At 40.4% G+C, this 10,824-nt stretch overlaps 1 pseudogene; it reads right to left on the bottom strand.

The window, feature by feature from the left end:
- Positions 1-3,953: 3,953 nt before the first annotated feature.
- LOC100948968 lies at positions 3,954-5,798 on the bottom strand (annotated as a pseudogene).
- Positions 5,799-10,824: the final 5,026 nt, after the last annotated feature.

Below are 10,824 nucleotides of genomic sequence, written 5' to 3'. Positions count from 1 at the left end.
CTTCATAGATTCTGATTCCAACCAGTTTTTCTTCCTTTGTTCAGGAGCCTCTGACCAGGGTTGCTACCAGTCGGCCATCTTCCCAGAATCCCTCTTTAAATTTTTTAAGTTGACAGATAAAATTGTATGTATGTCTTGTAATGTATTTTAAAATGTATATGTACATTTGGGAATGGCAAAATATAAATAACTTACATATGTATCACCTTACAAAGTTATCCTCTTTATGGTAAGAATACTTAAAATCTACTCTGTTAGTTTTTTTCCAAAATACAACATATTATTAACTATACTGACCATGTTATACAATAGATCTCTTGAACTTACTTCTATCTAACTAAAATTTTGTATCCTTTGACTGACATCTCTCCAATACCCCTTTCCTTTTTTTTTTTTTTTTTGATGTGTGTTGATTGCTTTCTTTTTCTTGTATAACTCCTAGAGGTTTTCTGTGGGTGTTTTTTTTGGGGAGGTCATACATAATATTTTATAGTTATAACTGTCAATTTTAGTCTGATAATCAGAAGTTTAATCAATACAAAACCTCCACACTTTATGTTGCTGTTTTCATACTTCATATATATTCATATTGTGTATCTTTAAATATATTTGTAGTTGTATTTTTAGTATTTTTGTCCTTTAACTTTGTTTTTTTTTTGAGACAGAGTCTTAGTATGTCACCCTCGGTAGAGTGCTGTGGCATCACAGTTCCCAGCAACCTCAATCTTTAGGGCTTAAGTGATTCTCTTGCCTCAGCCTCCCAAGTAGCTGGGACTATGGGCACCTGCCACAATGCCTGGATAATCTTTTGTTGCAGTTTTCATTTTTGTTTAGCTGGCCCAGGCTGGGCTCAAACCTACCAGACTTGGTGCATGTGGCTGGCACCATAACCACTGTGCTACAGGCATCAAGCCTGTCCTTTAACTTTTATGCTAGATTTATGATAGTATGCAGCAATGTGTATTCATCTATATGTTTCTCTTAAAAAAATTAATATAGGGTATCATTCTCTCCCATGGGTAGAGTACAATAGTGTTATCATCACTCACTTCAACCTCAAACTACTGGGTTCAAGCCCTCTCTCAAGCCTATAGACCCATTTTGCAATGGCCTCCTGAGTGGCTGGGCCTACAGGTGCACCACTGTGCCCTGCTAATATTTTCTATTTTTGGTAGAGATGGGGTCTCATTCTTAATAAGGCTAGTCTCAAGATCCTGACCCCAAATGATCTTCCTACCTTGACCTCCCAGAGTGCTCAGATTACAGGCATGAGCCACTGTGCCAGGCCACGTCAGTTTATTGTTACCAGTCAGTTTCTTACTTTCTTATGCTATTGTGTTATTGCTTACTGACATTTGATTTTAACTTGAAGAACTTCTACCATTTCTGTAATGTAGGCCTAGCTGTGATGAAGATCTTCAGCTTTTGTTTGTCTGGGAGAGTATTTCTTCTTCATTTTATTGCTAAAAATAAATCCAGTTATAATCTCATGGAGCTTCACTTATATATGTCAAGTTGCTTTTCTCACTGCTTTCAAAATTTTAAGTTTTAGCAGTTTGATTATATTTTGTCTCAGTATTTTTTTATTTTTTATTTATTTTTTGTTGTTTTTATTTATTGTTATTATTATTATTTATTGTTTGGGATTCATTGAGCACACAAAGAATTAGGTTACATGATTGCATTTGGTAGATAAAGTCCTTCTTATAATTGTGTCCTGCCTCCAAGAGGAGTGCTATACACTGTGACCCCCAACCTCCTCCCCTTTCCCTACTTACTCAGTCCCTTACTCCACTCCTTGTATTAGCTCATCTACTGCCTTCATATTAGAATTCAGTACATTGGATTCTTGCTTCTCCATTCTTGTGATGCTTTACTAAGAAGAATGTGTTCCACCTCCATCCAGGTTAATACAAAAGATGTAAAGTCTCCATCTTTTTTAGTGGCTGAATAGTATTCCATGGTATACATACACCACAGCTTGTTAGTCCATTCCTGGACTGGTGGGCATTTAGGCTATTTCCACATTTTGGTGATTGTAAATTGAGCTGTGATAAACAGTCTAGTGCAAATGTCCTTATGATAAAAGGATTTTTGTTCTTCTGGGTAGATGCCTAGTAATGGCATTGCAGGATCAAATGGGAGGTCTAATTTGAGTTCTTTGAGGATTCCCATACTCCCTTTCAAAAAGGTTGTATTAGTTTGCAGTCCCACCAGCAGTGTGAAAGTGTTCCCTTCTCTGCACATCCATGCCAGCATCTTTAACTTTGAGACATTGTGATGTGGGCCATTCTCAATGGGGTTAGGTGATATTTCAGGGTAGTTTTGACTTGCATTTCTCCAAAGATTAGGGAAGATGAGCATTTTTTCATGTTTGTTAGCAAATCATCTGTCTTCTTTAGAGAAGGTTCTATTCATGTCTCTTGCTCAGTGATAGATGGAATTGTTGGTTCTTTTTGTTGATTAATTTGAGTTTTCTACAGAACGTAGGTATCAAGCTTTTGTTCAATTCATAATATGCAAATAAATATCTTAATCCATTCTGAACATTGTCTGTTTTCTTTGGTTGTTGTTTCCTTTGCTGTACAGAAGCTTTTCAGTTTAAATAAGTCCCATTTGTTTATTTTTGTTGTTGTTGCAATTGCCATGGAAGTCTTCTTTATAAAATCTTTCCCTAGGCTGATGTCTTCAAGTGTTTTCCTGACACTTCCTTCAAGGACTTTTATTGTTTCAAGCCTTAGATTTAAATATTTCATCCATCTTGAATCAAATTTTTTAAGTGGTGAGAGGGGCAGGTCCAGTTTTAGTCTTTTTTCCCCCCACAGATTACATATATTTACATTAATTTAAATGTCCAAAGCACAATACAGTAAGGTCTATTTAATAGTTCACATAATTTAAGATTTACACACAGGCTTGGTGCCTGTGGCTCAAGTGGCTAAGGTGCCAGCCACATACACACACCTAAGGTGGTGGGTTCGAATCCAGCCCGGCGGGCCAAACAACAATGATGGCTGCAACCAAAAAAAAAAAAATAGCCAGGCATTGTGGCGGGCGCCTGTGGTCCCAGCTACTTGGGAGGCGGTGGCAGGAGACTCGCTTGACCCCGGAGTTGGAGGTTGCTGTGAGCTATGCCACGGCACTCTACCAAGGGAGACAGCTTGAGGCTCTGTCTCAAAAAAATAAAAATAAAAAGATTTACACACAAAATCACTTGAACAAACATGAGCCTGCTAGAACAAAGATTTAAGAAACTACTCAGACATTTGGGTATTGACACCCACAAATTTATGGCAACAAAGAGTGATGTCTTTAAACTTTCAATGATATCTTTTGTACAAGGATACAGAGTGGAAAGATGGGTGAACTAGTGTAGTTTCCTTGAACTATTTATCTAACAATATATAGGACGTGGCATTATCCAGTAAATTTTATTAGTATAGTCTGTTTACTCTGGTCCAAAATAGTGGTTTGGGGTGAATAATTCCCCAATCCAATTTTATATGGATTCTTCCTTCAATATCTTTTAAAAATGAAATAGGCCACTGCATGCTTTTCTTTCAAGTGACTCAACTTTGGTCCTAAGAAATTAGCAAAGTCTGTTTTTAAAGAACACTAATATATGAAGTTTATTTTTTCTCTTGAGACTTTGCAATAAAGGAACAATGTCAGTCATATCACCTCTGGGCCAGCCTTGAAACAGTCAATGGTGCTAAAGACTAAGATATTGTTATTTAGAACATAAACTTCGGGAAACAACCCTATCTTTCTCTGGCCCATTTAGGAACCAAAGTGCTTTATCTCATTTCCTATCAACCATTTGAAGAGACCATCTGGATCTATTTCAAAACCAAAACGACACCATTTCTGTCCTGCTGTTTATTTTGTTGACCACACACAAAATTAAATATGAAGAGATTAAATTATGGCATCATACAAATACAGGCACAAAATTAGGTGGACGCCACAAAGGGTGTGTCAGAAAACACTGAATTGCCTGAATCTGAGCTGGATTTCCCCCTCGTGGACTTTAAGATGCCCTCAGCTATAACTGTCTCGCTGGGAAAGAGCCTGACTTTCCCATTCTGCCCCGTTGCAGTATCCTCCAGGGGTTCCAAAACCACCACTCTTTTACCTGCACCTGCCTTCGTTCATCAGCAGAAGCATCAGTAGCAGGGTTGGGACTGAGAATGGATGAATGGGCATTGCTTTGGTTTAGCATATTTTTCTGTTGCTTGGTTTTACACTTGTAGGGACATGGAGTCAGATAGAGGTACAAAAGTACTAAAATGATACTGGGTACCCAGGCGGCAAGAGTGGTGAAAGCTGTGTTAAATGCCTCATGAGCATGGGATCTGCTTACAGTGAATTGCTCACGTTTATTGTGACATCCACAGTTTCACTTAACAGGCATTGCCTATTCATTGCAATACAAGAATACACTCCACATCCTCAAAACGTGGGCTCTCTATAACCAGACTTCCATTGTGAAATTTGTGAAAGTTTTCCTTTTCTTTATCTGGCTCCAGCAGTTTGTTATCTGGACCCACTCAGATGAAATCGGTATTTGCATTACCAGTCTTGCTGTCATGGTGAACAGTCTTTTTTTTGAGACACAGCCTCAAGCTATCCCCCTGGGTAGAGTGCTATGGCATCACAGCTCACAGCAACCTCCAACTCCTGGGCTCAAGCGAGTCTTTCTGCCTCAGCCTCCTAAGTACCTGGGACCACAGGTGCCCGCCACAGCACCCAGCTATTTTTTTTTTGGTTGTAGCTGTCATTGTTGTTTTTGGCCAGCGGGGCTGGATTCGAACCCGCCTCCTGAGGTGTATGTGGCTGGTGCCTTAGCCACTTGAGCCACAGGCGCTGAAGTCCTGAACAATCAGTCTTTCCCCGACCTGAGCCTCATGAATAAAGCCAAGTGCATGGAAGGAACCATTGATGATGCTTTCTGAGCAATTCCTAAAGCTAACCTGGAGCAGAAGCACCCGATGCGAGTGCTTAGAGTCAGATCACAGGCAACAGGTGTAATCATTCTTAAAATTTATTGCTGAGCTAAAGTGCCTGTGATACCAAAAAACCAGCAATGAGTACAGGGAACAGTCACAGATAAATGGGTTTTCATGAAGGTAGATGCCTCTCAGCTGTTTTCCTGGCACTAAATCTACATGGTTCATTGGGATGGAAGAAATCCGGTCATAAGAAACATCTAAAAACATCAGTTCTGCCCGCTTGAATCTTCCAACGTACAAATCCATAGGAAACTGCGTGAGAAAGTTACCACTTAAGTAGAGCTTTTGCAATTGGGGGAGCCCTCCAAATGCCGAATGATCAAGATAGGAAATATGATTGTTGTAAAGTAGGAGCACTTCCAGAACCTTTAACTCTTGGAACACTGCATTTTTCACTGTCTTCAGCTTATTGGATGGTAAGTCCAGACATTCCAAATTTGGAGTTGTTGAAAAACTGCCCGTGAAAATGCTAGTGATGTTATTATGACGAATAATGAGGGTGTTCAGCTTCACAAACGATACTGGAATCCACTCAGAATCCAGAAGCCCAATTCTCTTATAACTCAGATCCAGTCTCTTAATCAGTCTGAAAAGGTTCCTAGGCACCTTGGATAGGTTTTTGTTAGTGCAACTAACGACGTCAGTGGCACAGATGCAAGCGGTGGGGCACACCCCAGAGGCGCCAGGGCTCATAGTCACGGGGATCACCAACAAACACAGCCTTACCCTGCAGCCCGGGCTGACAGTTCCTGGCAGGGTGGGCAGTGTGTGTAAGGGTAAAGACATTATGGTTGCCTCTGAGTCTCTTCCTGGCGTCTTTTCCACCAGCTCAGCCTCCTACCAGGGAACGGAGCTGGGCGGTCTCTCGGGCTCTGGGGAGAAGTCGCCGCCGTGGTGTCTACTGCAGGTCCGCGCATCTGTCGGTCCCCGCGTCTGTCGATCCGCGTCTGTCACTCCGCACCTTCCGACTTCTTTTCCCTCTTGCTCTTGGCAGGCGGCAGCCTCAGCCCCAGCGGCAGCAGCAATCCAGGCGCAGCCACGCTCCCCGCTGGCGCGGGTAGGTTCTCCTGGGCTCTGCTCATTGCACGACTGAAGGTACCAACTCGGCGCTCCGGCCGGCCACCGTGTGCGGGCCACTGGGCGCCCAGCTCCAGGCTTCAGGTCCGAAGGGCCTGGCTGTGGGCGGTGGGCCCGGCCCCGCCTCCACGCGCTGGGGAGGCTGCGGGACTCGGATTCCCACGCGCCTGGGAGGGAAGGCTGGTCCCCAGTGTGCGTCTCCCCCATTGCGGGCAGCAGCTTCTGGGCTGTGGGAAAAGGCCAGCGGGGCGCAGCCTCCAGTTTTGGTCTTTTACATGTGATTGTCTAGTTCTCTCAACACCATTTATTGAATAGGGATGTTCTTGTTTGTTTTATCAAATATCAAGTGACTGTAAGATGTTAGTTTCATTTCATGGTTTTCTATTTGGTTCCAAATGTCAATGTCTCAATTTTTGTGCCAGTACCATGGTATTTTGGTCACTGTGGCCTTGTAGTATATTTGAAAGTCTGATAGGGTGATACCTGCAGTTTTATTTTTATTACTAAGAATTGCCATAGCTACATGGGGGTTCTTCTGGTTCCAAACAGAATTATTATTTTTTTCAGAAGAATTGCCATAGCTACATGGGGGTTCTTCTGGTTCCAAACAGAAGAATTATTTTTTACAAATCCTAAAAGTATGATGATGGTATTTTAATGGGGTTTGTATTGAATTTGTACATTACTTTGGGTTGTATAGCCACTTTGCCAATGTTGATTCTTCCCAGCCATGGGTATGCTATGTTCTTCCATTTGTTAATATCTTTTGCTATTTCTTTTCTTAGGGTTTTGTGATTTTTTTTGGTAGAGGTCCTTCACCTCTTTTGTTATGTATATTCCTAGGTATTTCCTTTTTTTTTTTTTTTTTTTAAGTTACTGTGAAGGGAATTGTGTCCTTGATTAGCATCTCATTTTGGCTGTTATTGGGATATACAAAGGGTACTGATTTGTGGGCTTTGATTTTATATCCTGAGACATTGCTGTATTTTTTTTTTTTAAATCTCTTCCAGGAGTCTTGGGGTTTAGTCTTTGGGTACTCTAAGATGACCTAATTGTATGTATACTCATAGTAATTGGCAATTTAAAAAAATCATATCATTGGCAAAGAGTGAGAATTTGGCCTCCTCTGTGCCCATTTGGATGGACTTTATTTCCTTTTCTTGCCTGATTATATTGGCTACAACTTCCAGCACTATTGATACCGGAAAAGTGGAGCCCCAGCCAGCTCAGCCAAGTGGGGCTTGGGGGACCTGCCATGTCTGTCTTGGTGGCAGTAGCTGGCAAAGGAACTGGCAGGCTGGAGCAAGTTGGGGGAGCTTCCCTCCCCCACCAGAGGCTCCAGTAGAGCAGCACTAGAGGACCTGCTGGCTCTGCCTTGGCAGCAGCTGGCATAGAAACCCACAGGCTGGAGCCCAAGGGGAAGCTTTCCTCTCCCACCAGAGGCTCCAGTAATAAAAAAGACCTGCCCATCAGGGGAAAACACTGGCGATTTCTCCAGTGCATCCCTGATTGGTCCATTTTCAATCCTGCTCCTGACTGGTCTATTTTATAGACCAATCAGCTAAGCTCTCAGCTCATTGGACAACTGCCCCTATATAACCCCCTGAACAGAGAGCCTAGGGGCAGATCATCACAGATCGCAGAACTTCAAGGAAGATAGAGCAGAAGAGCAAGACTTTAGCAGAGTGTTGCAGACCTCTGAGGGAGAAAGAGGAAGAGTTGTAACACTTGGATCCTGTTCTACAAGGAAGTTTGGCTCTTTGTAAGAGCTGTAACACTTGCATCCTGCTCTGCAAGGAGGTTTGGCTCTTTGTAAGAGCTGTGACACTGTAAAACCTATCTTATCCTGTCTGCAAGGTTTGGCTCTTTGTAAGAGCTGTAATAATACCTCTGTAAATAAAACCTAACCTACTGCCCATCCTGTGGTCCATCGATTCATTCACTGAATTGTCAAGATCAAGAGCCTGGAAATCCAAAGTCAAAAATCCGGTATCACTATGTTGAATAGTAAAGGTGATAGAGGACAACCTTGTCTGGTTCCAATTCTAAATAGAAAAGCTTTCAGTTTTACTCAATTCAGTATAATATGTGAGCTGTGGGTTTGTTGTAGATGGCTTTGATTGGATTAAGAAATGTGCTACCTATGCTTATATTCTTAAAGTTCCAATTAGAAAAGGATGCTGAATTTTATCAAATCCTTTTTCTGCATCTATTGAGAGGGTCATATGGTTTTTGTTTTTGGTTCTGTTGGGATGGTGAATTACATTTATGGACTTGGGTACGTTAAACCAGCCTTGCATCCCTGAGATGAAACATACTTGTTCATGATGAATGATTTTTTTTTAATGTGTATCTGTAATCTATTGGCTAGGATTTTGTTGAGAATTTTTGCATCTATATTTATTAGTGAAATTGGTCTGAAATTCTCCTTTTTAGTTGGATTTTTTCCTGGTTTTGGTATCAGGGTGATGTTTGCTTCATAAAACATGTTGGGGGAAGATTCCATACTTCTCAGTTTTTTTGAATAATTTCTGCAGTATGCATATAAGCTCTTTTGAAGGTTTGATAGAATTCTGGTTTGAAGTCATGTGGACCAGGGTATTTTTTTGTTGGGAGATTTTTTATTGTTTCTTCTATCTCAGTTCTTGAAATTGGTCTGTTCAAGAGATTTATTTCTTCTTGGTTAAGCCTAGGGAGAGGGTATGGTTCCAAGTATTGATCCATTTCCTCCACATTATCAAATTTCTGGGCATAGAGTTTCTTGTACTACTCACAGATGATCTCTTGTATCTCTGTGGCATCTGTTGTTATTTCCCATTTATCATTTCTGATTGAAGTTATTAGAGATTTTACTTCTCTGTTTCTAGTTAATCTGGCCAAAGGTTTATTGATTTTATTTATTGAATTTTTCAAAAATCCAACTTTTTGTTTCATTAATTTTATGAATGATTTTTTTGTTTTCCATTTCATTAATCTCTCATTTATTTCTTTTCTTCTGCTGGATTTGGGATTAGATTGTTCTTCTTTGTTCAGTTCCATAAGATGGGTGATGAGTATGTTGATGCACTCTCTCTCTCTCTCTTTTTCAATGTAGGCATCTAATGTGATAAATTTCCCTCTTAAGACTGGTTTTGCTGTATCCCACAGGTTTTGGGAACTTGTGTCTTCATTGTTGTTATATTTGAGGAATTTAATGATTTCCTCTTTTATTTCTTCCTGAACCCAACTATTGTTCAGCATAAGGTTGTTTAATTTCCAAGTCTTTGTTTGGGGATGAATGTTTTTGTTGAAGTTGAATTCTACCTTTATTGTGTTGTGGTCTGAGAAGATATGAGGTATAATTTCTATACTTTTAGTTTTACTGAGGTTTGATTTTATCCTAGGATGTGGTGTATTTTGGATTATGTACTGTGGGCTGATGAGAAAAATGTATATTCTTTAGCTTTGGGATAGTATGTTCTGAAGCTGTCTATTAATCCCATGTTTTCTAGGATCACAATGAAGTCATTTGTATCTTTGTTTAGTTCCTTTTTTTTTTTTTGGCTGGGGCCAGTTCAAACCCACCACCTCTGGTATATGAGATCGGCGCCCTACTCTCTGAGCCACAGGTGCACTCTAGTTCCTTTTTTTTTTTTTTTTTTTTTGTTAGGGATTCATTAAGGATACAAAGAACTAGGTTACACTGATTTCATTTGTTAGATAAAGTCCCCTTATAATTGTGTCCCATCCCCAAGAGGTGTGTCATGCCCTATGACCCCCAACCCTGTTTAGTTTCTGTTTACAAGATCTGCCCAGTTCTGTCAGAGGGCTGTTAAAGTCCCCAGGTATCATGGTGTTGTGGGATACCATATTGCTCAGACTCATCAAGGTCTGTTTCATAAATCTGGAAGCCTTTAAGTTGGGTGCATAAATATTTAAAATTGAAATGTCTTCTTATTATATCGTTCCTTTGTCCAGTATAAAGTGTTCATATTTGTCTTTCTTAACTTTAGTTGCTTTAAATTTGTTTCTGAAAATAAAGTTGCAAATCCTCCTTTCTTCTGATTTCCATTTGCTTGAAATACTGTTTTCCATCCCTTAACCTTGAGTCTTGATTTGTCCTTCAAGGCTAGGTGTGTCTCTTGGAGAGAGCATATGGATGGCTTTTGCTTTTTTATCTAATCAGCCAGCCTGTGCCTTGTCAGTGGTGAATTTAATATGCTGACATTTACTGAGAGAGTTGATAAATATAGTAGAGTTTTATTTATCTTATTTTGTGAAAGTCCATCATGTAGTTTTATCCTTTGTGCCATTGTGTAAGCTAAGTTTTGACCTTTAGCTTCTGGGTGTTTACTTTGATGGTGGTCCATTGTGCTGGTCAGTGTTGAGAATAGGTCTAAATGTTTCCTATAGAGATGGTCTTGTTGTGGCAAATTTCCTCAGTGCTTGTATATCTGCAAAAGATTTGATTTCTCCATCAATTTCGAAGCTTAGTTTAGCAGGATATGGAGTTCTGGGCTGAAAGGTGTTTTGTTTGAGAATGTTTAAAGTGCATGACTATGCTCTTCTGGCTTCAAAAGTTTAAGTTAAAAAGTCTGCTTTCATCCTCATGACTCTGCCCCTGTAGGTCAGTTGGTGCTTAATTCTGGCTGCTTGTAGAATTTTTTCTTTCATTTTGACTTTGGACAGGTTCATTACATGTGCTTTGGAGAAGCACTGTTTGAGTTGAGATGACCCAGGGGTTGATACACATCTG

Source organism: Otolemur garnettii, unplaced genomic scaffold (assembly GCF_000181295.1).
Source record: "Otolemur garnettii isolate 467f Iridium unplaced genomic scaffold, OtoGar3 scaffold00145, whole genome shotgun sequence".
Lineage (NCBI taxonomy): Eukaryota > Metazoa > Chordata > Mammalia > Primates > Galagidae > Otolemur > Otolemur garnettii.
This window is presented reverse-complemented; position numbering and strand designations above follow the sequence as displayed.